Source organism: Bubalus bubalis, chromosome 4 (assembly GCF_019923935.1).
Source record: "Bubalus bubalis isolate 160015118507 breed Murrah chromosome 4, NDDB_SH_1, whole genome shotgun sequence".
Taxonomy (NCBI): domain Eukaryota; kingdom Metazoa; phylum Chordata; class Mammalia; order Artiodactyla; family Bovidae; genus Bubalus; species Bubalus bubalis.
Window position 1 is genome coordinate 110,982,619 of NC_059160.1, and position 27,374 is coordinate 111,009,992.

The 27,374-nt window shown below is 41.7% G+C and overlaps 1 protein-coding gene and 1 long non-coding RNA gene across 4 annotated transcripts in view; one reads left to right on the plus strand and one right to left on the minus strand.

Moving 5' to 3' along the window:
• Positions 1 to 27,374, plus strand: part of LOC123465700 — a 289,227-nt gene that overhangs the window by 84,561 nt on the left and 177,292 nt on the right. Inside the window, exons 3-6 of the long non-coding RNA XR_006640972.1 lie at positions 6,480 to 6,574; positions 7,868 to 7,984; positions 12,042 to 14,384; positions 15,768 to 15,924. This is a non-coding gene — a long non-coding RNA (uncharacterized LOC123465700). The remainder of the gene's footprint in view (positions 1 to 6,479; positions 6,575 to 7,867; positions 7,985 to 12,041; positions 14,385 to 15,767; positions 15,925 to 27,374) is intronic.
• The window catches only part of SYT1 (synaptotagmin 1), a 622,866-nt gene that overhangs the window by 40,246 nt on the left and 555,246 nt on the right, over positions 1 to 27,374 (minus strand). The gene's annotated exons all lie outside the window — the stretch shown is intronic.

The following is a 27,374-nucleotide window of genomic DNA, read 5'->3' on the forward strand; positions in this document are numbered from 1 at the left end:
CAGCAAATAAATGACTCTAAGAAATTTCTGCATTAGAGAAACCTGATTTTCCTTTAAAAAAACATTCTGTAACCCAACATTTTTACTGACATAAATTTTACTCCCCAGAACATCTAATAACATCTTGCTGAAAGAGATCCCATTTGGAGAAATTTTGATCTATGATAATGGAGGGGGAAAAGATTTAATAACTCAAAACCATAGCCAATCCAAAGCAAACCATATTTATTTGCCTACTTTCCCCCTTAAAAACAGTAATACAATTTTATCATTCATTCATTCATTTTAAAGTATTGAAATTTAAAAATCCAGGTACAGGAAGAAAAAGTACTCCCAGCAGAGGGGTGACAGTCAGACCACTTTGAAAGTACTAATAATAAACTCTCTCCTAAAGCAGCCATTTTCAATCCTTAAGCACAGCTCAATTTCACATCTGCTTTGTGGAAAGGAATGCATCTCTGAAGGCTGCGTCCCCACTATGGAACTCTGGACGTGGCAGGACTAGCTCAGTACAAATGAGAGACATTCAGGGAGGTGTACTGAATCCGAACACTCTTTTTCTTCCTTTGGGAACTGAGAACGATGTAACTAAGAAGGCAAAGGAGTACACATCTTCTATTGGAGAAGAAAGACAAGGCCACCGCTGCTTTGCAATACTTTTCCCTACTTCTCAGTAATTTTCCAATTTACATAAACAGTTTCTGACAGTGTGCAGTGCCTTCTATTTAGGTTATATACGACTGCTGGAGAATGGTTGGAAGACTTTGCTGTCTACTCACATCCTCTCTTATGCCACTTTGAACTGGAACAAGTATTTATATTCAAGATTGAGTTGTCTCTATTTCCCTCCCATCCTATTAGGAGAGAGATAGGTGCCGGAATGTGGAGTGAAAGGTGGGAGGGAGCTTTCGGGTTTCAGATAGTGTTATATATGTCTGTACTTGCAAGATATCACCAGGGAGCTGATGAAGATAAGAGAGCAGGTTAAGGAGTAACTAACTTAGAGAAGGTCAAAGGATTTCAAGGAGTGAAGGAAGGGACCCACTAACAGGAATGCTGCAGAAACAACAGGAATCATCAGGATATGCTGCCCCCTGCAGGACATTTAGGGAATAACACACCAGTTAAAATTAAAATGTTAAACAAAATCAGTGTTGACAGAATGTGTTCTGGTTGGGGTGTTATTTGGTAATGTCTAGAGCTGTCTATGGGGTTGCACAGAGTTGAACACGACTGAAGCGACTTAGCAGCAGCAGCACCAGAAAAGTTGGAGATGTACATTCCCTATATCCCAGAAATCTCACTCTTACATAAACATCATAGAGATATTCGTCCATTTTTGTATCAGGAGATATGTATAGGAGTGCTCCCTGTTGCACTGTTTGTGACAGTAAGAAATTGGAAACAACCCAGATGCTCATTAACAGCAAAGTGTAAACCTTAATAGGAGTATACTCCTACCATGGAATGCTGTACAGCAATTTAAAGGTAGCAAATTTACATTAATCAATATGAATACATCTCAAGAATATAATTTGCATACATTCCTGCATGCTGCTGCTACTGCTGCTAAGTCACTTCAGTCGTGTCCGACTCTGTGCGACCCCATAGACGGCAGCCCACCAGGCTTCCCGTCCCTGGGATTCTCCAGGCAAGAACACTGGAGTGGGTTGCCATTTCCTTTTCCAATGCATGAAAGTGAGAAGTGAAAGTGAAGTCGCTCGGTCGTGTCCGACTCTTCGCGACCCCATCCATGGACTGCAGCCTACCAGGCTCCTCCGTCCATGGGATTTCCCAGGCAAGAGTACTGGAGTGGGGTGCCATTGCCATTCCTGCATAAGGATACATAATATGATGTGTGTGTGTATTAGTCTCGCAGGCCTGTCTGACTCTTTGTGACCCCATGGACTGTAGACCACCAAGCTCCTCTGTCCATGGAATTCTCCAGGCAACAATACTGGAGTGGGTAGCCATTCCCTTCTCCAGGGGATCTTCCCAACCCAGGGATCCAACCCCGGTCTCCCACATTGCAGGCAGATTCTTTACCCTCTGAGCTACCAGGGAAGCCCATGTAATATAATACCGTTTATATATATATATATATAAAGTTTGAAAACACATGAAATACATAGAGTATGATGTCATTTATATAACTGAAGACATGCAAAAACAAAACTGTATGTGTAATAAAAACATACTTAAGAATAATGAACATAAAACATGAAACTAGGCTGAGGATCACAAACATCAAATTTAAGAAATTTGATTAACAGTTACCTCTGAGGACAATGGGAACAAAAGGACTGGAAAGGGTACCCAAGGTGGGGTGACTATATGTGCTAAGCTTGGTTTCTCTTATGTACTGCATATATAAGTATTCATTGTATTATACTTAACATTGTAAGGCCTGAAATATTTCATAAAAGCAACCGAGGAGCTCTGATCCAGATTCAACTAAGATGTCTGCGGTCCCTGCCGTGAGGGCCCTTTCACATTTGGTAGCATGACAATGGCACCCCACTCCAGTCCTCTTGCCTGGAGAATCCCAGGGATGGAGGAGCCTGGTAGGCTGCAGTCCATGGGGTTGCTAAGAGTCGGACACGACTGAGTGACTTCACTTTCACTTTTCACTTTCATGCATTGGAGAAGGAAATGGCAACCCACTCCAGTGTTCTTGCCTGGAGAATCCCAGGGACGGGGGAGCCTGGTGGGCTGCCGTCTATGGGGTCGCACAGAGTCGGACACGACTGAAGCGACTTAGCAGCTGCAGCAGCAGCAACATAACTGCCAACACTGAGCCAGTCTGTGCCTACAAAGGTAACTGAATCCCACCGTCCTGAGATGCCCCATGTTACCTTCAGATGCAACCCATGTGACCCCGCCTACTTGCCCGTCAATCAAGTTCCCATCTGACCCCCCCAGATGGCGTGAGCTCACCATCATAACTGAGGGGTTCATGCAGAGAGGGTGCAGGTAGAGGAGAAGCAAAGCAAGGCAGGCTGTGCAGACTTAGGAAAAAGGGAATTTGGTGGATTTTGGAACTGTGGGTTCCAAATGACGTCAGTTTCCTTCTTTTGAAGGAAACCTTCTCTCTGAACTTGATGTACACTGAGTGATGTGGGCGGAAATAAAGACATCCTCAGTTGTAGCACCGTGAGTGCCTGCTGCGTGAGAAAGAAGGTGAAACATCCTGGCTAGCTTGTATTTGGCTATAACGGATAAGTCTCAGAGGTCAGTTAGTTGGGTGCCTAAGGTGAGGCTAGAGGTCCCATTTGGAGGCCCCTGTAGGGCATTTCAAGCATCCAGTGAGGTGACATCCTCTGTCAGTGGCTGTCAACACTGGCTTCACATTTTAATCACTGGAGAGTTTGAAAAACTACTGATTCCTTGGGCCCACTCCCAGAGATTCTGAATTGGTTGGTCTGGGCTGGTGCCTTTGGTGTTCACATTTTATCGCTGTCACTTTCCCACGATTCTTACATTCATCCAGCACCGAGGACCTGCTGTGCTGCAATTGTTATGTCTGTGGTCCCGATAGACCATTGAGCAACTTTCTGGGCCACTGGTTTCCGTGGCTGGGATGGTCACTGCGGGCCTATCCCAAAGACACGTAACCAAGTAATTACGATAATATGAGATGTGGAAGGTCGTACATGTTGTATACTCAGGATGTAAACTGAGGACAGAGGGAGCTCCGTGCAGTCCAGCTCTGGAGGGGAGGAGTTTTTCCGCAGAGGGAGGGATGACTAATGTTTTTAGAGCCTTGTTGTCAGCATGGGTTTTGAGCAGCCTCAGCGTGACCTGAGAACTTGATAAAAATGCAGAACGTCAGGCCCCATCCTGTTTGCTGTAGAACTTTGCTGCAGAAGGCCTGCAGCAAATCTTATTTTAACAAGGTCCCCAGGAGATTCATATGGGCATGAAGGCCCGAGAAGCACAACCGTCCTTTGAGAGCACCACCACCCAGAGCTTCACCCGCGTGTGAAAGGGCGTGGGCTGTCTCAGCTCGGGCAGACGGCGAACGAGGAGCAAATGCTGGCATCCCGAGAGGCAGGCCTGAGCCTGGTCACGAAGGGGCTTGTGGAGTTTTCTCAGGAATTTGGATCTCATCCTGAAGGTGGTGAGAGGCTAATTAAAGCCAATTAAGGCTTTTCAGCAGGAGAGTGGCACAGTGCAATTTTTGGTTTAGGAAGATACTACTGGCAGGAGTGGGGAGGATGGAAGGAAGGTCAGGGCAGGAGCCCAGGGGCCCGGGTTTGGGCGGCTATTACCATCACAGAGAAGTGGTGAGACCTGAACCCAGGCAGCCCTGGGGGGAAAAGATGGAGGTGGAGACGGGTTATCTAAGAGGCCTGAGCAACAGGACTTATCAACACTGACAACTCCCGTTTCCTTGAAAAGCCTTTTAGAAATATGTTGTATATCACTGGAAGAAGAAAAACCAATACATAAACACTCCTCAAATCAAAATTTTCAAATACCTGATCTTAAATCAAAGTAAAATTCAAGAAAACAGGATTAGGAGGAAAACACAAGTATCCATGATGCATTGTAGAAGCAGATACTGCTGCTGCTGCTAAGTCGCTTCATTCGTGTCCGACTCTGTGCGACCCCATAGACGGCAGCCCACCAGGCTCCCCCGTCCCTGGGATTCTCCAGGCAAGAACACTGGAGTGAGTTGCCATTTCCTTCTCCAATGCATGAAAGTGAAAAGTGAAAGTGAAGTCGCTCAGTCACGTCCGACTTGTAGCGACCCCATGGACTGCAGCCCACCAGGCTCCTCCGTCCATGGGATTTTCCAGGCAAGAGCACTGGAGTGGGGTGCCATTGCCTTCTCCGAGAAGCAGATAAGACCAAATGAAAATGTCTGTTGTTCCATTTTTCTTGTGCTGCCTCAAATGTATTAAATGGACACTTTTGATGTCTGATAATTGATGCACACTTTATGATTTAATTTTAATTTAAAAACACATTGCTGTTGTACAATTTCACAGGAAACAAAGCACAGAAAGTATGTACACACACACTTATATATATATCTCCAGATTTTTGTTGTATTTTTGTTATTTATGACTACAAAGTATGGTTTCCTTACTGGCCACAAGAGAGCTGTTCTTTTCACATTTCACTGAAGGTGCAATTGTTTTCTAGAGCATATCATACCTTTTCTACCTCCGTTTATCAGTAGCACATTGGTAAAAGAATTTGTTAGTCCCAAACTTATAAGAGCAGAAATAAATTTCCATTTGTCTGTTATTTGAAATATTAATGAGGCTGATTGTTTTTCATTCATTCTCTTAACAAAAAAAAAATTGAATTCAGTCTTTTTACTTCCATTTTTACCTTTTAGTCAATAACACTAATGGTATATGAGAAGGCTTAGTTCGTTATTAACTGCATTAAAAAAAAGATATTTGACAAAACATGAAACTAAATTACCAACGCTATAATTTTTTATACCTTTGAAAATGTGATTATCTGTTATTTTATCACAAAAGCATGAATGTAAAACCTCAAATCTACTTAGAAGAGCATTCATAAATATAAGCATCAAATGGTAATGACAGTGACTGGGTATGTTTCTGAGCAGTATTGGGTTGGCCAAAAAGTTCTTTTTGAGTTTTTCTGTATGATGATATGGGAAAACACAAACAAACTTTTTGGCTAACCCAGTATTTGAACATGAGAGGAAAATAGCAAAGGAGTTGGACTTTTTACCCTTGCCCTCCGCCTTGCTGCTGCCTCCTCTTTCAGGCAAACATCTACCAAACCCATTCTTTCAGAAGACCAGAGTGGTCACGGGACCACGTCTTCAGTTTCCTGACCTTGCCTCTGCTCTGTTTCTTTCTGTCTGTCTTTCTGACAACAGCAGCTCAGACTTAACCTTCACAGTTCCCTCCTTCTCATTAGTTTACTTGCTCAGCAGAATATTCCCTAGGTTTGGAATGAAAATCCTTTAATATCTATTTACACTCCAGAAAACTAAAACACAAGTGATTTGTGGTGTCAACGGCCCTACCATTCCAGTGAAGCTGCGCTACTTATGCAAACTGCCGGGAGACCTCAAAAGTTCAGAGACAGCTGGATTTGCATGCATGGCTGGGATCCTGATTGCAAATAGGCTGAGGCTTGCAGAACGAGTTCTATGGTAGCATAGCTCAGCACTTTCTACAAAGAAATCCTAAAATGTCCAGATTGTCTCTTCCGTTGACTGTTAACTGGAACATCTGGGGAGGGCAGTTTGGCAACATTTATCAGCGTTTCAAATGCACATTCCCTTCCACTCAGGGATTCTGCTTGGAAGTTTTTAGGCTGTAAATTCTCTTGCCTAAGTATCCAAGATAGCTATATACACGTGCTCAGTCATGTCCGATTCTTCGCAACTCCAGGGACTGTAGCCTTCCCGGCTCCTCTGTCCATGGGATTATCCCAGCAAGAATATTGGAACAGTTTCAGTACTTTGCCATTTCCTCCTCCAGGGAATCTTCCTGACCCAGGGATCGAACCTGCATCTCCTGCACTGGCAGTTGGGTTCTTTACCACTGTACCACCTGGGAAGCCCAAGTATTCAAAGGTACATGTATAAGGAGATTCAAAATAATATTGTTTGTGAAGGCAAAAGCACTACATACAATCTCTATGTATCTACTGCTGCTGCTGCTGCTGCTGCTAAGTCGCTTCAGTCGTGTCCCACTCTGTGCGACCCCATAGACGGCAGCCCACCAGGCTCCCCCGTCCCTGGGATTCTCCAGGCAAGAACACTGGAGTGGGTTGCCATTTCATTCTCCAATGCATGAAGGTGAAAAGTGAAAGTGAAGTCGCTCAGTCGTGTCCGACTCTTTGCGACCCCATGGACTGCACCTCACCAGGCTCCTCCGTCCATGGGATTTTCCAGGCAAGAGTACTGGAGTGGGGTTCCATCGCCTTCTCCAGTATCTACTACTAGAGAATGATTTAAAAGTTACTGTCCATTCACACACTAAAATGGTAAGCCATTGCTCTGTGCTCATGGGGAGACGCCTCAGTGGCAAAGCCAAGGAATGTCTTGGTGGGGCTTTACTGTTCCCTACGTCACAGCACTCCCCTTTCTTAGATATGGGCCTTTGACGTTCCATTTTATCTAAAGTGGGTTACAACAGAGCTTCCAGACCTTCTGTCAGCCAGATCGCCTATGTCAAGCTCCTTCTAAATCTACATTATAGAGATATAACTATAAACATAATTATAGTTTTAAAAGTAAAAAATATATGATGATATTTATACATAATATAGAATCTATGCATATATGCACATGGAAAATTTCTGGAAGGATTTACCTGAAACAGTGGTTATCTCTGGTTAGAAGGGTTGGCTATGGGGTTGGAGAGGGACTTTACACTTCTGGTCTGTTTTTACTGCTTTTTCATGAACACATGACTTTTATAAATTAAAAAATGAATTTAAATAAACAATTTTATATACACAAGTACATAAAATGAAAAACTGAGAAAGGCCATGGGAAAAGGGCAGTTATCTAAGTCCCTTGTGAGCAGACACCCTAACCAGAAGACACAGATAAACACAGTCCCTGTGTCTCCTGTGGTGGTCGAGACGTCAGAGTTGCGTCCATATTGCCCATCACTGTATCCCTACCGAAGACATGGTTCCCCTACAGTCCAACCGCCACTTGATTCTTTAGGACCCTGAAGGTTTTGCCTTAAGGCTGGCAGGGGTAGCGAACATCACGTCTTCCGAGAAGTCTCCTGTGATTCCTGTAGCCCTCACTGGCTCCTGTCTTCTTTTCCCTCCTATTACAAAAAATTCATTGCTTTAGGGTTGGTGCCTATCTGCCCTTTATTTATACTGACAGCATTCCTTTTTTTTCCAGGCCATTGATGGTAGGAAGAGGTCTTCAGCGTAATTACAGCTGCTCCCATCATAGTGTGCCCTGTTGCCCTGCAGACTGATAGCAAATGAAGGTTTTACTTCTGTGCCAGTTTTGCAGGTAGGGCTTCTTTGTGTGGCAAAGGGAGAAGATCACACAGCATGTGCCGAATTGCACATAGCGGGACATTCCTGCACAGTAGACGCAACTGTCCTGGGAGAGTCTTGATTCAGGACAAAGTCTTGACCTCTTAGCATGAAGTATGTGTTCTCAGCCTGTCAACAAACATACGTCAGCACGCACGCACACACACACACACACACACACACTCAGAATCCTCATCTGTAGCCACTTCCTGCTACATACCCATACTCCTGCTTCACCAAATTATTGGTGGAATTCACAATGGAATGCACAATGTGTTATTATACCATGATAATAATTTATCCCAACTGTGGTTCAATGGCATCCAGAATGCAATTAACCCATATTCATTTTCTCCTTCCTTTGCATTTTGCTTAATGATGCTTAACTCTAAATAGCTTCTTCCATAGAAGGAGAAAAAAGACTCCAGGGAGACAGTTGGGAGGATGGGCAACCACCACCGTGTCTTACAGTCTGGTGGGTTTGTAGTGTTCCGTGTTATCGCCTGCTAAATTTTCACGGGGTTGTGCTCCGTATGCGTCACTATACAACATCTAGCCTAAATTGTGAATAAAAACGAGTATGTGTTTTCCTTACATGTATGGAAGAGAATTGTTAGGCTCACAGAGAAAAGGAGATAGTTGTGGTTCAATGTTAAATTTTTGGTTCTGCTGGTTGAAGATGAAGTTTATTTTTATTCCTCCTACTTTTAGTTGCACCTTAGTATTCAGGCATGTGATTGTCTGAAGTTTTGTCCTTATGATCTAACTGGGAATTCTCCTATGGTGTTCAAGCGACCTCTTACATTAACTCTTGATTTACTAACTGGCTTCTAGACACAAAGAGAGGATTAAAAAACTGCAGAGATACACTGTTCCAGAATAATGTATATAACACATAAGCAAGAAAGTACCTCAATCCCATTCACAGAGAGTTTGTGTCTAAGATATGTGAAGTTCTCTGCTTAGCAAACATCAGGAAATGACACCAGCATGCCAGTTTGACTGGCATGTTGTGATCTGGCTACTTATATCGCCCTGGCTTTTGAGGTAGTGAAATGCTGCGCGCCATCAGATACTTAAAGCCATAAAGTCGCTGGCAGCTCAGTTACAAATTTAGATAGGAAAGTATTTGGCGTGAAAAGAATTAGCAGATAGATCTTGTGATTCGCTGACTACTTAATTAAATTGGAGATCCTCTGAATATTTTTACCTGCCTCTCCACTGAGACAAGAGCTTGACAGTCAACTCAAGGGAATGACTTGGCTAGGAGAAAACTCACAAGTTACATCAGAAGGATTGTCTATCAAGATCAAGGCAAAATGAACCAAGATCAGGGTGGCTTCTTTCTTAAACAACGGGAAAACAAACTGAGGTACCTTGCCTGAAGTGGTCAGGTGGCCTCTTCATCGAGTGCCACTGAGATGGAAGGAAACCTCTTCTCTAATGTTGCCATTCATAAGCATACATGACTCATCAATGGGTAGGCTCTTGTTTCTTTCAGACCAGCGTTAGTACTTCCAAATTTGAGTTCACGAACCTCTTTCTCTCATGTCCTATCTTTTCACAGTAATAAAGAAGGCTACATCTAAGGCAAGGGGAAATGTTCCAATACAATGGTAATCCAAATAAAAGAAATCCAAATAAAAATGATACTCCTAAGTTGATTCTATCAGATTGCCAAAGACTTAAAAAAATTATATAATGTTCATTGTTGGTCAAAGTGTGCAGTCATCTGCTAGGCTGGGAGGTAATAACAATGTAAAATATTAATACTCTTTCTAAAGGGGAATTTGGCATGCCAAAGCCTTAAGGTATGCATATCTTTGATTGGAAAATACACCTTCTACGGTATATTTTGGATGTAACTGAGGATATGAGAAAGATGTCGTGACAAAGATAATGATTGTGGTGGGGGTTTAGTCACTAACTTGTGTCTGACCCTTGTGACCCCCTGGACTATATAGCCCGCCAGCCTCCTCTGTCCAAGGGCTTTCCCAGGCAAGCATACTGGAGTGGGTTGTCATTTCCTTCTCCAGGGATCTTCCCAACCCAGGAATCAAACCTGGGTCTCCTGCCCTGCAGGCAGATTCTTTACCAACTGAACTATGAGGGAAGTCCTATTAATTGCAGTGTGGCTTATAATACAGAAAAATTTGAAATGACTAAAGAATTTAACAGTTGGATGTTAGTTAAATAAACTATGGTAAAAATCACATAAAGAAATGATCTACAGGCATTTAAAACAACATTGAAAAATTACTGATGCAGAATAATGTTCACAACATCATGTTGTTAACAACAGTAGATTAAAAATTAGCATGTTTTGTATATTCCAACTTTATAATGGAAAGTATATAGGTATACAGATGTGCATAAAGATAGGCCTAGAATTATGTACTAAAGAGATTAACCCCATTATTTCTGAGTGGTGAAATTCAAGATAGGTTAACATTTTTTCTAATTATCTGCATTTTCAAAAATTTTATAATTTATATTTACATTAGTGAAAACCAAAACCTACTTCTAATTAATCAATATGAATATTCATGGAGAAGCTAAGTCTTCTGTGAGTGTGACAGAGAGTCAAGGAGCCTGTGGACCTGCGATGGGTGCTGTGTGTCGCCCGCTCCAGTACCCCCTCACCCGTTGGTTTTGGCACCCCAGATTTTAGGTGGGCACACTGCCAGAATAAAAAACTGCTTTTCCCAGCTTCCCTTGCAGGTAAGGTGCTCAAGACTAGATTCAGATCACTGAGACGTAAGGGGAAATACCATGTGGGACTTGAAGAATTTTCACTGAAGGGCCTGGGTTTACTTTATTTCCCCCCTTTTCCTTCTCGCATGGATGTAGCCGCTGCCACAGGGGTCCATGGCATGGAAACCACATGCAGAGGGCAGAGGATGGCAGAGGAGAAAGACAGCTGTAGGTTTCTTGCGACACATGGAGACATCATGTCAGCTCCGGACTGACGGCTTTCATTGTGCTTCATATTATACACCCATACATTTCTACTTCCTTTAAAGCTCTGCTATCCGGGGGGGGTTCAGGTATTTGTTGCCGTGCCCGGGCCTAACTAATATATAGACTAATTGTGTTTGTGGTTGTTGCTAACTGATCAGAACCCTTTATGGAAGGGCTTCTTACAAATGGTTGTCCAGAAAAAAAAAAAAATATGGAGCATCATTAAAACCATACTTTTGATGTAATTTCTTTAATTTCTAGATGAGTCTCTCATTAGTTGATTTTTTTTTTGATGCAGCAGATAAGCCTATCTAGACATGATCTCAAAGGTTGATACAGCCAATTATAATAGCACTAGCTGCCAAATATAATTCTTAATTATGAGTTAAACATTAAATGGATGTTAATGATGATGAGAATAATGACATTTTCACACCAGAGCAAACGTGGCTTTTTAAAGTACAGAAGTTTTTAATAATTGCATTTAGGAAAAAAGAGCCAATTACTAAAGGAAAGTTTATCATCTGGGATGTATCATTAAAGGAATTTTTGCCAAATGAATATTTCTGTGAACCAACTTATGGGTTTGAGAGAAAAACTGTATTGACCTCTGAAACAATACATGGATTCTTTAGCTTCAAGTCTTATTGCTACCAAAATTAAGAGGAACAGTATAATTTCTACCATCAATGGATGTCATCTATTATTCTCTTCTGGGGATTTGTAACTTATTTTCCCAGATTTCATCAGTATGTGGCCAATTTAGAGAACAGTGTGATTGGGTGCTTCAAGGATTTAAAGCTTGATGATGATGAAAAGTTTCTTTTGTCAGTTCTGCTTCTATAAAAAACACTCAGGCATTTCAAAATGATTTTTGAAATGGTCTGACAATATAGGCAATTAAAAAACACAAAGTTAATTCTTTCCATCCTCCAACTGTAAGACATTATTAGAAATGAAAGTGGCCTGAGTAGAAAAGAAGGAAAAATTTTTTTTAGAGAGACATCCTCTTTTTCTTTCTTTTATTTTTCTCCTTATCAATGCAAATGTTCATGTTTTCATCTCTGTAGGAATTTTTCCTCACTGCATTCCACAAGCCCAGAGAAACTCGCTGGAACTCATACAAAACCCTCTCCTGCTGCCATATTAGGAATCAAAATGTGTAGCAGAACCCTACTGCCAAGTCGAGATAATCAACAGGGAATGTCTGTGCCTTCAAGCCAAATGAGTGCAGAGAAATGATCAAGGCAGCAAAATAAATAATAAAACAGGACTGGCTTTAGATTGTGGTCTTGTTATATCCCACTCACTAATAAAGCTGTGCTGGAAATTTCTGTACCTCTTGTCTAGTCAAGCACCAGAGTCTAGTTCTGGCTCATGTTACTGTGGATATAACACACTCTAGGTCACAAGTGTAGCGAAATGAAATAACATATCTCTGTCTTGTTAACTGCATCAAAAATTGTTGTGGTTTGCACACCTCCTCAGTCTTCTACCTTAATACCAAACTGATTCTGCAGTACTTTAAATTTTAGATTTTTCTTTTGCCAGCTTTTGGAAAGGGCCTCTCAGTATGTGGAAGTTACCAGGAAACGATCCAGCTATTGCTTTCACTCCAACTGAAGCTGGTTGTGAGATAAGTAGTATCTTCCTAACTTATACCCAGCACTTGGTCTATCACATACTTGACTGGAAATAAATGTTTAATTAATACATGTGACAAATTAAGAGCTGCTTCAAATCACAGCACAGTGGTTCTGGGATCCTAGCGAGGGACAGGATGGGGATTATATAGTGAGGGCTGAGCCATCATCTAGTGACTTAAACAGACTATTGTGGAACGAACTGCCTGCTTTATGGAGACAGTAACGGTTACACCTGATAACGTAATGCTCGTACGATGAGAAACTTGACCTTGCGGCCACATTTCAGAAGTTTTAAAGGAGGCAGGTGTAAGAAGTGAGGAGATCAGAGAACAGAAGCTTTCATAAATCAAGACAATAGATAACAGGAGTCTGCGTGAGAGCAAAACTGTAGACTCAGGATGAAGCAAAGAATTCAGAGCTATTACAATGTAATTTGTGTGCTGTGACTCCCTGGGAAATTATAATTATCAGAGAAATAACAGACCCATGGTCAAATTGCCTCGGTCATATTACCTGGATGAGAAAAAGAAAATAACAAAGGGGGAAAAAGTGGTCTAGAACATTTGAAGGTACAGGGACAAACCAACAAAAACGCTTTCCTTGTATGACTCCAGCATGCCATGGTTTACAAGATGTCCCTGGATCTTGTCTCATTTGACACTTTGTGAAGTCTGCAGGGAGGACCTCCTTACTCCCTTAAGCCAAGTGAGGGCACAGGTTGAATCAATTCTGCTAAATAACTTGCCCAAATTCTCCGTAAGACTGTGCACTAGATGTCAAGTCCTTTCTCAAACTCCCACTAATGCCAGCCTAAGAGGTTGTTGGTGCCTTCTGGGGGTTCCGCCTTTCCTTTGTGATGAGACTTAGTAACAGCTCCCCAGTTTGTTCGTTTCGTTGTCCAGCCTTCCATTTGAGCAATCTGTAATAGTCACGGGAGCCCACAGCTTGGCTTTGGGGAGGTAAAGCTCTGCCCTGAATGGACAGAGAGATGGGGGTGGAATGCCTTTTGTTAGGAGGACTGGGAAACGATGCCCAGATGCCTGGGCTGCGGCTGCCATCTCCTGTTCAGAGTGCTCACCCAGACCTGCCCTATCACAACGTTTCAGAAAAGGCAATGGCAACCCACTCCAGGACTCTTGCCTGAAGAATGCCAGGGATGGGGGAGCCTGGTGGGCTGCCGTCTATGGGGTCTCACAGAGTCAGACACGACTGAAGCAACTTAGCAGCAGCAGCAGCAACACACGTTTGCTGTAAATCCGAGTGCCATACCCAGGTCCATCTGATTCCAGGTGAGGCTCAGGAATATTCCTCCCTGCCTTTGAGGGTCCCTATTCAACCTGTTCTGGAGGCCGTGACTTCTGGTGGCCAGCACTGCAAGGTGGTGAGAACAGGATGAAGGGTGTGAAGGCTATTGTTTGCAGGAAGAGGGAGCGGGAAGAAGAGGTCTGCGAGGTGGAGACATGGTCAAAGATGGAGGCAAGGAAGACGGCAAGGTGCATCTACTCTGTCTTGCGTGACCCATCACTACAACGGAAACCTCTGTGCCGGCCACATGCAAGAGAGACGAGGGGGCACAGAAAATCGGGTCCGCTCCTGATTTCAGAAGCAGTCATCAAAGGAGCCTCAGACGAAGCTGACCTGTCCAGATAAATCACTTATGTGAATTCTGGTTGTATATCTCACCATCCACCGAAGCTTGGAAATAACTCACAGACGAATTCAGCTTTTTTGTTCCTGATGCTATAGCGTAGATTCTTAAAGGATCTGGTGAGACGCATGGCCAGAATATCTGCAGAGGCTAATGCTATGAGGGTATAGAGTATGTTTTGGGGCCAAGTGTAGCATAATATGGGCTTCCCTGGTGGCTCAGCAATAAAGAATCTGCCTGCAATGAAGGAGCCACAGGAGACGTGGGTTCGATCCCTGGGTCAGGAAGATCTCCTGGAGAGGGGAATGGCTTACTCACTCCAGTATTCTTGCCTGGAGAATCCCATGGACAGAAGAGCCTGGTGGGCTACAGTCCACCAGGTTGTCAAAGAGTCAGACACAACTGAGGCAACTTAGCATGTTTGCATGTAGCATAGTATAAATTTGATTCCTGCTCAGAAGTGACCGCTTAACAGTACTATTTATAGGGTTTCACTTTTTTAAGAAGGAGAGTAGAATGAATTTTATGAAGATCAACCATTATAATTTAGCCTGCCATTCATGGGAATTTCATAAGCAATGTGAGGCCTCCAACCAGACAGAGGGCTATTAGACTGCTCCTGTATTTGATAAATTAGCTTTATTGGGACCCATAGTTTTGCTTTTACCCTGTAAGATCTGTACTCAGAGGTGAAGTCCCTTTGCAGTGTTGTTATCTTGCTTATCCTTGGAGGTCCGGCTTAGTTCCAATTTTAAGAGTAAAATGGATTCTGAGGCCCATTTATAAAATATGACTCAGCTTCATATATTTAAAGAAAACATATGGATTAAACAACATTTTCAGCCACACTGGTTGGAAAATTTCTCAGGTGGTGTCGTTCCTGTAATTAAGAAACTTATACAATTGTTATTCCCAAATGGCAGCCTTTCTGGTGGGCTTACTAGAAACAAATTGCTGAGCCCCACTCACAGATGCAGTAGATACTGGGTGGGGTCTGAGGATTTGCCTTTCTAACAACTTCTAGCTGTTGTTGATGCTGCTGGGCCTGGGACCACACTTTGAGACTCACACATGTTTTTTATCAGCCTCTTCCCACCTCTTTCTTTCTTCATCTCTAGATCATAACGATAGTCATTTGGGCCTGTTGTGGGCTGAATTAGGTTCCCCCAGTTCATATTGTTGAGGACTTAACCCCTAGTAGTACCCCAGAATGTGACTGTATTTGGTGATGGGGTCTTTAAATAGGGAACTAAGATTAAAACAAGGGTGGGCCTCATCCAATCGAAGGCCATCATAGAGAAACGCTGACCTGTGCTGAGCGCCTGCGTTGTGTTCAGTTCACGTCTGACTCTTTGCAAGCCCACGGACTATAGCCTGCCAGGTTCCTTTGTCCGTGGTCCTTCTCAAGCAAGAATACTGGAGGGGGTTGCTGTTTCCTCCTGCAGGGGATCTTCTAGGCCCGGAGACTGACCCCGTGTCTCCTGTGTCTCTTGCACTGGCAGGCGGGTTCTTTATCACTGAGCCTCCTGGGCGGCCCTGGCCTTTCCCAAGGAGGAGGGAATTCTGCCTGCAGACTGCCTGCGGATTTTTGAGCTGCAGCATCCACTCTGCCCTGGTTCTCCAGCCTCCTGCCTACCCTGACAACCTTGAAAATTTCATGTGAGTCAGTTACTTAAATTTTCTTTCTCTTTACGCACACGTATCCATCCTACTAGTTCTGTTCTTCTGGAGCAGAGGTCTGCAACCCTTGGTACCAGCCTGTTAGGAACCAGGCCACACAGCAGGAGGTAAGCAGCAGGCAAGCAAGTAAGCAAACAAGCTAAGCTCTCCATCACTCACATTACTGCCTGAACCATCCCCTCCCCTCCCACCCACCGTCCTTAGAAAAATTGCCTTCCACGAAACTGGTCCCTGGTGCCAAAAAGGTTGGGGACCGCTGCTCTGGAGTACCTTCATACAAGGTTTCACTCGCATTCAAATTCTGGTTGAAGACTGAGGGTGAATCTTTTCTTAGGAGTATTTTTCGGGATACATAAAGCACTGAGAAAATGGAGCTTGCTGGTTTTCCCTGTGTCTACCTATCCCCTATCGCTTTTTATGATCGTCTGTCCGGATATGTTGAAGATTTATGATGTATGGGGATTGCTGTGTGCTCAAGAAGAGAACCTAACGGGCCCTCCGTCATGGGGACCATACTTTGCGTTGCTTTTTTAATAGTCTTGTTTGTGGTCAGTGTTATAAAAAACTCTCCCCCAAGTCTGACTGCTCCTTGGGACTGTGGTTTAACTGCAAGGGCTAATTCAGGCCCTTAATATGCAGGGGAGTCACGTGGAATTTCCTTGGAGTATTCAGAATGCTTTACAAATGTGTCAGCATGAGTGGCTATGGTATCTTATTACCTTCATTTTGACTTTTCCCTAAGTCCTGCCTCACACACTGAGGATTTCATGAGCTTTCACAGAGATGTCTACATCAAAACAGCCCTCGCGGAGCCATAAGCTTTACTGAGCTTGCTTGTCTCATCTTCTATTGTGGTTTTTCCCCCTGCCTCCGGCATCCATGTGATTGAATTTAGGGGGCTATTTAAGTTTGCAGCACAGAGGAGACACCTGTGAAAATCTGCCTTTTGAGGGTGCCCATCCTAGAGGGGTGTTTCTTGGGCTGCCTTGTTTTCAAGTTTGCCTCGTGAACAGAAATTAGAGCTTTCAGAATGGCTCAAACTTGAAACCCAGGCTTTATCTCCCAAAGCTGGAATCCCTGAGCTGGAGCTGAGGCTGGAAGGCAAGCTCACAACGTGTTGAGATGGCGGCACCTACTGGTCAAGGGTGGTACGGCAGCTAGCGGGAGGCGCGGTCTTGAGGCTGCCCAGGAGCTGGTCCCTGGGGGGCTGTGTGTAGCGGCTGTGGACGCTTTCCATGGGAGGAATGCTTACTCTCTGAGCTCGCGAGGGCTGGAACGACCCAAGCCGGAGGGTCAGTCAGTGTCAGAGGGTTCTCTGAAGGGCTTGGTGCTTCTGACAGTGCCCGAGCACTCGTCTGCAAACAGTGCTGTATGTACTAGTCCACCTTTTTCTTTCTTCTTAAAAAGCTTGCGACTTCATTATTATTTTCATTTTTTTGCGATATAATTATTTTTAATGTCTAGCTTCCACGAGGTAATCTCCTCCTGAGAAGCAAAATACAATTGAAGAGTAAAATGCTTCTCACAGGACTCTCCTAGACAACAAAGGCACTTGGAAAAGACAGGCATTCTGGAGTGGAAGGACGGGCCAACCTGGGTTTTCCCCCCCACAGGCTTTATCATCAGGAGATTTATATTACTAGCTTCATGAATGCCAAGTGAAACTGTTACAGGAATATTATAGCAATTCTTGATATGTGGTCTATATGGAAACTGATAACAGAGTTCTTTCAAGCTAACCACCGTGTTACATTTGCTTATGTTTGACTTCTTAAAGCATTTTGATACAGTATGATAACAATACAAAGCAGATGAGCCAAGCGGCATTAGAACCATCTTCTAGACGTGGTAACAGACACAAGAAACTGAAGAGGTTTACTGAAGGTCACATTGTTAGGGCTGGCACCCAGGTGGCATGTCCCTAACTTCTACCGTGGTGCTTCTCAGACGTGCTGGGGTGATGGCATGCATCCGTAGATTATTATGATGTTGTCTAAAGGGGTGAATGAACATATAAGGAAGTCCTACTTTTGGCTTAGAGGTTCTTCTGGGTTCGCGAATGGCCTTCACAAAAACCAAATACACTGGGGTGTTCTACAGCTACACGGCAGTGACGCAGACAACAATGAGTTAGGAAAGGTGGATAAAGTGGCACCTGCCTTTCCACACTGTGCCTTTGGTCTCAAACTTGGTCTCGAGCATTCGATGGTCACCTGTCAGATGGCCTGCTTACCTGCAGATAAGCTGTACCGAGGTGACGAAATGGCCTCAAAGTTCCAGAGCCCTGATTTCTGGCCCTTGACCTTCCTGCAAGCACCTATCCTCTTTGTGTTTCTTTGCTTTGTGAAAAATTGAAAACCCTGCCTCCCATCTTCACTCTTGTCCTTTTTGCCCGGCACACTCTGTACAAAGTACAGTTGGTAAGGGGATTAATGTAACGATGTGGATGGCCCAGAAGTTCTAGAAGGAGGGAAAGGAAACTTGTTTTGCAGGCAGCAGGAGAGAGTCTCCTGTGTGCTGGGCTTCATGCTTGCTTCTGGACATGTATCATTTCATTTAGATCATCAATAATAGCCAGGAGGTGTAGCTGTTTGTTGCGATGGGGAAATCATGGCTCAGCTGGGTTCTTTGCCTCAGGTCCCCAGGCCTGCTTCTCTCTCCGATGTCACACTGTGTCTGGAAACCTTAAGGAGGATCAGGCCTAGGGGAAGGAGGTTAGACTGGGGACTCTGAAGACGATGGAAGGTCTTACTAGTGTATTTGAAGTGAGGCTCAAGAATAGGAGAGAAGGTGGGGGACTAGGTATGTTCTACTCATCTTGGCTTTAGAGAGAAGGGTACTCGAACTCTTTGCTTTCATTTGAGTCATTGTGGTTTGTCCAGCTGTACGTAAATGTGGCGAAAGGTAAAGCTTCTCTTAAGACATTGTTCTTTTGGATATAATAATTAGCTTAAAATGTATTCCTTAAGAAAAGCAGAGGGAGGGCAAACATCCTTTATTGCATTGGTTCTCATTACTGTCAACACCAGCATCTGCTGGGAGACTTGTGTGAAATGCAAATTCTTGGGCTCCACTCCAGAGCTCTGTGGTTGGGTGGATGGGACCAGCAATCTGTATTTTACCCAGATCGCCAGATGATTCTGAATTACGCCCAAGTTTGAGAACCACTTCTCTACTCTGTAATATCTACTACCTGAGAATTTTAGTCTTTCCTTATCTATACGTGAAAAGATGCCTTTAAAAACAAATCATCATCAATCATCAAATGTGCTTGCTAAGACTTAATTTATTTCTCTCCTGGTATGTAATGGAAGATAAGTGCAATACTAGGAACTGCCTGGTTATTAGAAATAAAGCCAGTGAAGGTTTTTCCCTTCCTGGCAATATATTTGAACACTTTAATTCTAGAGAAAATACACCTTCTAAATAGAACATTACATCTGAATTTTTACTTTATTTTTTATCTTATTTTCTTTGAAATTATCTCCTGAAGACAATAATTGAAATTTTAAAAAGCCAAAAATTATTCAGATAACCACAGATCACTTGTTTTAATGTCCTATGACAAAATTCACTTAAAAGATAACAATATCAAAAATACTTCTAAAAAGATTAAAGAAAGGATCAATATTTCTTCTATTTCTGTCCTATCCTAATCCCCTAAGACAAGAAATATTTTTGAAATTATAAGATTCTGGGTTTGCAAGATTTCAAAGCAGACCAATCTTGGTGGTACTGGACTGTGTACTGATGTTGCCAGCACTGAGTAGGTAGGCAGAAACACAGCGTACCATGGCTTAATCTACATGATGAGCTGGACGGCGGTTTGTAATAAAGGTCTGGAGAGAGACCAGCTAAAAGGGCTGTGACAGAAATATGAAGGGAATCACTGTGAAACATAAAAAATTGTCTTTCTGACTCTTCCAATATCAAGTTATCCCTTCTATTCAAACTCCACTGTTCATAAAACATGCCCATCCCGTATACTTATACCTTTTTTTTTGGAAATATTAATTTAGATAAGTTCTCCCAGAAAACTTTTCTCGTCCGTAAATCCTATTTGTGTTTTGATAAATTTGTTATTGATGAAACTTTACACATGTTGATTTATAACATACATTAACATTGATGCAATCATGTTTTAAAATCTGTTTTATTCTTGGCTTCTGGAGTAGAGGGACCACATTTTATTAGATGTTTTGTTCAGTGGATATGTACTGTCCCCTATCACATTGCACCATAAATAAGGCATTAAGACATATGTGCTTTTGATCCCTGTGACAAGGAAAGTTGTTAAATTGGCTGACAATACAAAGCCAGGATGAGTTAAGAGGTAAGTTAAGAATTGAACACAGTAACACAAATGGTTTTTTTTAAGACAGTACTTGCTGAAAAGCCACATCTATTATTGAATACAAGATAATGATTGCTGTGAACTTGGAGCGTAGTTCTTAGTATTCTATCCACCTAAAGTGTGAAATTCCTTCAGTAACGTTTGAACAGATTTCCCCTGCTAGTTCAGAGGAGCTCAGCCTCTGTTGTAGCAAGGGCCCTGCCTACCCCCGGTTCTCCTGTTCTGCGGGTCAGAGTGACCTTGCATAGTGATTGCTTTCTGAGGCATAATAAATGACAAATAGAATACAATTGATAGTAACAGGGAAAATACCTTGTATTTAGAAATCAATTAGGTCAACTTTCAACTTGAAACAGCAACTCAGCATCTAATGTTTGCAGTATTAATGTAACTTGACCTCATCCAGTTATAAGGTTAAAAAATTCACCATGATTTTCCGAGACCCCCAAACTTGAGAGATTTCAATTCTACATCGTCATATAGAATTTACAGTTGCTAATGGAAAATACTGTGTAAGTTTTTCCTAGATTGGAAACTATTGGGATTATAACATCACATAGATGTATAAAAAGATCCTGATATAACATATAAACCGTTCTGATATATTTCTCTACGAATCATATCCCCCACCCTACCTCATGTTGAAGATTTAAGACAATGGTGTATTTGATCTAAAATAATGATGAAGAAAACCATTACTTGAGACGTTTGGAGGACCAGCTGGAACCTCCCCAGTACCAGGCCGTCGTCATCTTACTGCAGGGAGGAAGGAAGGACATCGCCTCCAGTTTTGGCCCTTTCTGCAGACCCTTTCCTCAGTAGCAAGCAGAGCAACGTTCAACAGTGCAGGCAGGTCTCCCCACTGTCCTCTTTTCCTTGAGAACCCTTTTGTGGCCAGCTCCCCAGTGCCACGGGATGCAAGCAAGCACTGTCCCAAAGTTTCGTAGCTCCTGTGAGAACTGGCTCCTGCCTGCCTCTCAGACTTAATTCCCTTCATGCTCTCAGTGGGGTACCAAGGTCCAGCCACACCAGCCTTCCAGATAGTCCTCAAATATACAGCATTCCTTCCCATCTCAGGAACCTGGCACTTTCCTTGTTGCTTGGAAAACTGTCTTCCAGAGTTTCAAACGTCTCTGTTCACCAGAGCGGTCAGCCCTCTGAAGTCACCTTCTAAATTATTCTGTAGGGTGTTTTCTTAGCATTTAATGGTATCACAAATTATCTTACTTTTCTTTGGTTTCGTTTAATTCTTATTATCTCTCCCTACTAGAATATAAGTCCTTGTGGGTGAATGATCATGTTAACTTGTCTAATCCCTGTATCTCTATGATAGTGCCTGCCACTAAATAAATGCTCAGTAAGTATTTGACACAGACTGTCTGAAAAATACTAGTTTTTGATTAAGCCACACAAAGTATTTGAGCTACAATTTTCTCCATTCAATCTGTGATTATATCTCAGCCTGGATATATATGAATTTATAAAACTTCCATTCTTTGAGCTCTATCTCAATCTCAATCAGAAAAAGAATTTAATTTCATTTTGTATAAGATTAGTATCAACTGGGGAAATTAAAGTCATTGCTTCCTGTGACCTTTAGCCAGTGAGACTGGGCATCTACATTTTAAAAATCTAAGGTGGCTATGTACTGAAAGGATTGAGAAAGACTGGAATAATAGCTTAATATTTAGATATTTAATCTTTACTTTAAAATGCTATAAAATGATCAAATATATCCTTCTAGCATGTATTTAAGTTAAAAAAAAAAGTATCGATTTTGGGCAGAAATCACATCAACCAGCCTTCCTCTAGTAGGGTAACCTAGCCATCATTACAGAGATTCTTTACTGTTACCTGGAAATCTTTAGATCCTATGAAGTGTTAGACATAATAAATACCTCACTTTCTAAAGTATTAAAAGATTTGGTATAGAAATGGTTATAAATTATATTCCTAGATATAGTAACCAATTTAGTGTACGAAGTATTGAGTATTTTGCGGCCATAATATAACAAAGACTATCAATGGTTGGCTGGGGAGACTATAAAAGTCTCCCTGAATTTAGTACTAAGGATTAATTTAGGAAAACCTGGATACTTGCTTTCTTTACTAAGTGTGGTATAGTAACAAAAATCAAGTTTACTATAAGTTATTTTATTTTTGATATGATATGCATCAACTTAAATTGTTTTCCTCCCCATTGGTATGTTTCCTGTATCTTTTCTCCTTTCATTATACTGAGTAAAGTGTATACTATACATAGGAGAAGAAATTTCTTTCTCTTCATGAATCAAAGACTACTTTTGAGGTCTATAATAAATGTGAAGCTCTCTGCTTCACTAATTAAACAACTAACCCATTCAGAGGAACTTTTGTAGTATAGACATGATTGATTGATGTCTTTTCTATAACTAGCCTTCTCTACATCTTTTTCCTGTCTACTCAGTTTGACAACTGTGTTTAATGCCTATTTTGTATTGGGTCTTTTAAAATAATCTTGGCATTAAGAAATGCTATAAAAAACTGATGCTGCTGCTGCTAAGTCGCTTCAGTCGACTCTGTGCCACCCCATAGATGGCAGCCCATCAGGCTCCCCCGTCCCTGGGATTCTCCAGGCAAGAACACTGGAGTGGGTTGCCATTTCCTTCTCCAACGCAGGAAAGTGAAAAGTGAAAGTGAAGTTGCTCAGTCATGTCCGACTCTTAGCAACCCATGGACGGCAGCCTACCAGGCTCCGCAGGATTACCAGGCAAGAGTACTGGAGTGGGGTGCCATTGCCGTCTCCTATAAAAAAACTGAGTGGTGTGTAAATAGTTTTTAAACATTAGAGTTATCATGAAATTAATCTATTGAATCTTAATTCTACTGATGATTATGGAGGTAATTTAATGTAGACAGGCTAATCCATTTAATAACTAAATACACTCAATAGCAAAACAGCTCTATTGTGTAGATATGTCATTGGTAAGATGAAATTTATGGTCCAGGTGTTTTAGCATTTGAATAAGAGGAAAAATATATCATCTGTTTTAAAATGATGCAGTAGAAATCTGTTTTGATAAAGTCTAGTTAGGTTTTACAGTTTATTGATGTGGGCTGAAACAAGTTTTCTTTGGCATATGCCAAACAGATCGATTCCTATCCCAATAGTCAAGCATCTTTAAATGTAATAATTGTGAAAAATATTAACTCTGATAGGAGATGTTAGAATAAAGGGTGAGTTATATGTCATTAACTTCTGATATAGGTATTGATCTTGAGTTTAAATGGGTTCATATTTGGATACTGAATCATGCTGCAGACTTCTGTTATATACAATTCATGTTAATTCCTAGCTATAGACCCCTGGCATTTACTAGGTCCTTATCACCCAGCCACCTGGGCTACGTCAACAGTTCATGTATCTGTCTGATTTTAAATAATACATGTGACCAGATGTAATGCATGAGTGTGAACTGCAGATAATATTGCTTCTCCAGTCAGCCCCTGCTAGAGCTTTCAGTTTAGTCAGAGAGAGGGGACATATTGGCATGGCGGTTGTTTCTGCCCCTCATGCTCCCAGACACAGACACGTTACCTGACAACACAGAGATGGCACAGTGTGGCAGAGGGTCAGTGTCATGAGGGCTTCCCTGGTGGCTCAGCTGGTAAAGCGTCTGCCTGCAGTGCAGGAGACCTGGGTTCCATCCCTGGGTTCCGAAGATCCCCTGGAGAAGGGAACGGCTACCCACTCCAGTACTTTGGCCTGGAGAATTCCCGTATCAGAGAGGGATGGGGTGGGGAAGGATGGAGACTGACAGATGTCTAAAGAAGTGCTTTCAGGATTGTCTCTCTGGACAGGGTCAAACTAGATATCCTCAGATTTCTTTAACTGGAGAGACCAATCTTGACTAAACTGACTCATTTATTTTACGTACATCAGATAAACATATATGTACATACATGTTTTATGTACATCATTATACCAACTTACATAGGTTTGCCCCTCTTGATATTCTTTCTCTACTCTTTTTCTTCTTTATACTTCAAATACTTCAAGTACATTGTATGTTACAGGTAGGGTCATGTGGGGAGTAAAGAATTACCCTCCATCTTCCAGTCTTCATTTGCTGTAAGTTGTGAATATATTCTCACTTATGTATCAACAGTCAGCATTATTTGCTGTATTCTTAAAATCTTTGTGCAGCTGATAGCTTTACTATAAATTATGGGCTCTATATCATTATTCTATATCATCATTTTCCTATTGCATGTAGTTTTCCCACAATGGCAAAAAGCTATGTGGTTTTTATAGATACGTGAGAAAGACAAAATGGCGTTTTAGAAAATGTTTTGTAACTACTAGTTTTTCAAATTGTTGTCCACAAGTGCATCCCCATGGAAACTTGCCTATTTTGGGTATTTCAAACGTACGTTTTTAAAAAGGTTGAGAATGTGGCAGCCATGGAGATAGTCTCATGAAACAATATCCAAACGGTTCCTTTTATGGAGAAACAAATATGATTAATAGCATATTGTTATGTCTCGTGTCTGCTGATCCCTGCTCATTCTCCAAAGAGCATTATTTCTGTGGTGACACATGCTGATCGCGTGGTGTGGACGTGGCGCATTTGGAGAAGAATTTACAGTGTATACAACTTGCAGACCTTTCAACAGTGGCTTGATATTTGCCACATAGCTTACAAAATTGCTGTAGTGAAGGCCTCATTTTTATTCATGACATGTAGCATTTGGCCCATTGTCTCCCAAACCTAGCAGGAAGGTTTGAGCTTCTTGGTGTTTTAAGATTCCTTGACTTCTTATCACAACAAATCAGCCACCCCGGATAAAAATAAATCCATCTATTTCTTTCCCTCATTTTCCTGACTGGTGTAATCATGTGTAATTCTTACTGTCTACTCAAAACTGTTGGGGGATCAGCTAAAGATTCTATTTTCAGTGGTTATAAAAGATAATATCTCTTCTTGGCTCTTGGCAACATCTTTTCCACATTTAGAAAACAATGAAAATGGGCCATGTTAGCTCTTGGCCATCATCCTAATACATGCTTTGGAGTTAATGACCTATGGACTGTCTCATTCTTTATTAAACTAGATTTTTGCATTCTTAGGGGGCTTTCCAAAATTTCTGAGCACTGACTCCAGTGTCCTCCGATGTACACATTTCAGAACTGGGAAGGAATTTTTTTTTAAATTTATTTTTTTATTGAAGGATAATTACTTTATAGAATTTTGCTGTTTTCTGTCCAACCTCAACATGAATCAGCCATCAGTATACATACATCCCCTCCTGAAAACTTGTTTTACTGTTTGTTTTCAAAAAACACTTTTGTCCTTTGTTTTGTGTTATATATTGTGAAGTTGGTGTTTCTTAGAGGGTGATTCTTTAAGACTTTGCATCAGAATAACCAGGAGTTGTTATATGCAGATACCTGAGTCTCCATCCCAGAGATGCAGAGTCAGAATCACTGGGGTGGGTCTGGGCACCCGCATTTTTAACAACTACCCCTGGAGATTCTATAATAACACACCCTCCTGATAGAAGACAACTGTTTAACCTCTGTGCCTAGTGGCTGTAACTGATCTTGAAAGTAATGACTATCACCTTGCTCCAGGTGACATAATTTGCACTGGGCGGCTCGAGTGAAGCCCATGAAAGACTGAATTCAACTTAAAGAGTTTGGCAATCAAGCTAAATATCCTTGGAAACTTCCAGAGTTACATTTAGAATTGTGTCCCATGATACGTGCTAGAAGTGAGACTTGAAACAAGATGAGGTGGCAGCATTGTATGGTGAGATAGCAAAGGAAACCTGAAAATAAACATGAAGCTGGGGCGCAGGGTAGAACGATGGTTACAGGGCCAGATGAACGTGGCTTCCAGCTCTGCCTCCATAATAGTGAACAGCTACTGAAGTTCTTAAAGTTCTAGCTTCCTCATCTGCAAAATGATCCGAGTGCTTACTGTTCCCACAGGGATGCTGTGAGGATTAGACCAGCTATTCTCTGTGCTACGCTTGGCACAGTGTCTGACTCTTATCAAGCATTTAGCAAATGGCAGTATCTTACATTATTTAAGTGTGCTAAAAATGTTCTTCATTTCCATGGGCTGTCTAATTTAATGTAGGACTTACTAGATCTATCAGAGGACACATTACTAGGAAGAGTATAAATACCTTGTACTAGAATTTTTACAGTGGGGTATCAGTGCAGCATCTTTATACAAAACTATGGTTGACTATTGTGTTGCTGAAAGATGTGTTGCTATAACATACTCTATAATTTATTGGAAATACGGCTTGAGCCAGGACTGATATTTCCATACCTGAATTTCTTGCCAGGGTGTGAAATGTGAATGAGAATAACCTAATTACACAATTCTGTTGCAAGTAGACAGTCATGGAGAATAATGGGACAAATAGGATAATTTGACTTATTAAGTATCTTTTATAAACATGGTATAACTAGATTTCAGGTAGCATGAATACACATCCCTAATAGCATTCAAAAATGAGTTCCTTAGGAATTTGTTAAACAGCAAGACTTAGGTATGTCACAGGCTTAGCAGATGGAGACAGAAATCGTGTATATAAAATCATAAGTATCATGTCCTTTGTATAATTTTTATGATTCGTGCTAGAAACTGGGATTTGAAGTATCTGTTTAAGTTTTCTGTGAATAGAAAGAATATAAAAACCCTTTTTAGAAATTTCTACCACTACATGGTTTCAAGCATACAATTCTTCCCCTGAAATCAGTAGATTTTTTTTTTTTTTTGAAGGAAGACAGTGATGTGTATATGTTGGAGAGGAAAAAAAAATAAGTAAAGTGTTGAAAGATGATGACTAAGGAACTGGAAAAATGTTCCAAGTACATTGCAGGTATTTTCAGGCCCAGCTCCATCTATTGCCTACCTCCCCCGTAGCTACGTGCAAACATGTTTAAGTATTTACACAACATAGTAGAAGAAAAAGTGTGTACTGGATGTGGAGGATCTTTTGTTTTAATGTAACAAAATGACATTAACTATTAATGAGAACTGAATGGTGAGATGTTGAAGATTTTGGATTAAATACA